At 63.2% G+C, this 2,500-nt stretch overlaps 1 pseudogene; it reads right to left on the minus strand.

Moving 5' to 3' along the window:
• Positions 1–2,500, minus strand: part of LOC124575358 — a 7,957-nt pseudogene that overhangs the window by 2,820 nt on the left and 2,637 nt on the right.

Consider the following 2,500-nt stretch of genomic DNA (forward strand, 5'->3'; position numbering starts at 1 on the left):
CAGTCCCAGATACCGGAAGGTTTCACCCACGCGTAGGGCGGGCATGGTGGCGTTGCCCGCTTTGAAGGTAACGTCGGCGTCGACCTTCACCTTCTTGTCGCGCCCAGACGCGACTAAGGCGAGGGTGAAACACTTCCGGGCGTTGATCTGCAGCCCCAGATGGCCGAGGGCTGCGACGGCTGCGTCGATGAGGGACTGCAATCCCCTCGCGGTCGATGCAAAAAGCAGGACGTCATCTGCAAAGGCCGCAGCGTTAACTCTGCGACCGAGGATCCGAGCTCCGATGTGGGAGGGAAGCTGGCTCAAAACAAAGTCCACCGCAAAATTGAAAAGGAGGGGGGAGAGGGGGTCACCCTGACGCACACCCCTTGCCGGCTGCAGGGGCACGCCCACGTCGGCGCCGCCCGCTATCACCGTCGTGCTACCCTCGTAGCACCTTTCGACGTACTCAATAAAGCAATCCGGCAGGCCATGAGCCCTCAGCACGGGGCGGAGGGCAGCATGGTCCACCGAATCGAACGCTTTAGAGACGTCGATCGATGCCACAAAAACAGAGCGACAGGAGCGGACTGCGTCGGTGAGAGCAGTGTCCAAGATGAAGGTGTTTTCCAACATCCCATCCCGGGGGATGAATGCCCGCTGACGTTCGTCCACAGCACATGCACGCATCAGGCGTGACGCGAGAACCTTGTGAAAGGTCCGCGCCAACACCGAGCAGACCGTAATGGGGCGAAAGTCAGCGGGGGATGTTGGTGCAGCCGTTTTGGGGAGAAGTGACGTCCGGGCGCGAAGCAGACGCTCGGGGAGGGCGCGGGCCAGGAGGAAGAGGTTCAGGAGTTTCACCAGGACTTCATGCGGCAGGCGCCGCAGCTCCGCTGGAGTCAGGCCGTCCGGCCCGGCTGCCGATCCCCTGGGCGGCAAGGCAGCAGCGACCTCCTCACGTGTGACCGGCCCCCATAGGCACTCAGGAGCGACAGGCTCCGAGTGCGGGAGAAGGCGGTCACGGATGAAGCCAGCGGTGGAGATCGGCTTCTTCGTGAAGAGGTCCGCCCAGAAGTCCAGCAGACCGGGGATGTCGGGTGGCGGCTGCAGCAGGGTGCCGTCCAGCAAGCCGCGCACGCAACGTGCACGCGACCTACGGAAGGCGTCCTGTGTCCGCGCGAACTCCCAGCGGCGCCGCTTGCGCTTCTGCAGCGGCGGGGCGGCAGGCGGCCGCTTGGATGAGTGGCGCGGCCGCTGTGTCCTGGTGATCGACCTCTCCCCCCTGGACCCGACCGACGCAAGGGCATCCGGGAGCATGCCCAGGATGACATCGGGCGGCGTGCCCCGCCCCAGACCAATGACTCGATCCAGGGCAGAGAAACGCTGGGCGGAAGCAGGTAGCCCCGCCAGATGCTCCCAGATGGCGGCGTCAGTCGGCCCCTCCGGCGGCGGCCCGGTGGTGTCGGCCGCGAAGTCCTCGGCTGCGTCGACGGGCGGCGCAGCGGCCTCGCCCGCGTCAGGCAGCGAGCTCGCTGCTCCCCGGCGGGACGCCGGCTCTTCCCCCCGACCGATTTCAAGCGCCTCCATGAATTGGCGGACAAGCTGCTTGTGGGCAGCTTGCCGCCGTCGGCACTTGATTGCCTCAAGCGTTCGGTCGGGGAACATCCTGATAAGTTCTTGATTAACGAAGAAGAACCGGGCGTCCCTCTCAAGGAACAGTTCGGCCTCTGCCTTGGCGAGCGACAGGACTTCTTCCTCCGTCCACCTCGCACGATGCCTCTCCGTCACGATCTCAGCGTTGGCGGCCGCAAGGTGTTGGCGGCGGCGATGGACCCCGAGACCGTTCTTCGTGGTAAAAGTGCGGTGGCACTCACTGCAAGCAAAGGGAGCTACACAAACTATCGCATTTTCGTTACGGCCGGTTGGCCGGATAGGTGCTGGGGTAGCTGGGGTGGCACCTTCAGCGGAAGGGCCACCATCTCTTGTTTCTTGTCGGCTGCCCCCAACTATAAAGGGATAATGCGAGGGGGGGCTGGTAACCCCCCCAAGCCCCTGGTGCGGTCTTCCACTCTGCAAAAATCAGCGGGCCCACGAGAAGGGGAGAAGACCGCAGGAGAGGAGAGGCTAAGAGGGCTAGGCCCATGTATTGCGCATCACTCTCCCTGTAACTATAACCCAAGGAAGGCGCCTCGCAGCAGCAGCACGACTACATCAAGACCGCACTTCGAAAAGCCAAGTCCGGATGCAGCCACACCGCCGCCACTTGGCCACCTTAAGAGAGTCATAGTTACTCCCGCCGTTTACCCGCGCTTGCTTGAATTTCTTCACGTTGACATTCAGAGCACTGGGCAGAAATCACATTGCGTCAACACCCGCTAGGGCCATCGCAATGCTTTGTTTTAATTAGACAGTCGGATTCCCCCAGTCCGTGCCAGTTCTGAGTTGATCGTTGAATGGCGGCCGAAGAGAATCCGCGCACCCGCGCGCCCCCGGAGGAGCACGCTAAGGCGGACGCGGC

Source organism: Schistocerca americana, unplaced genomic scaffold (assembly GCF_021461395.2).
Source record: "Schistocerca americana isolate TAMUIC-IGC-003095 unplaced genomic scaffold, iqSchAmer2.1 HiC_scaffold_236, whole genome shotgun sequence".
NCBI lineage: Eukaryota > Metazoa > Arthropoda > Insecta > Orthoptera > Acrididae > Schistocerca > Schistocerca americana.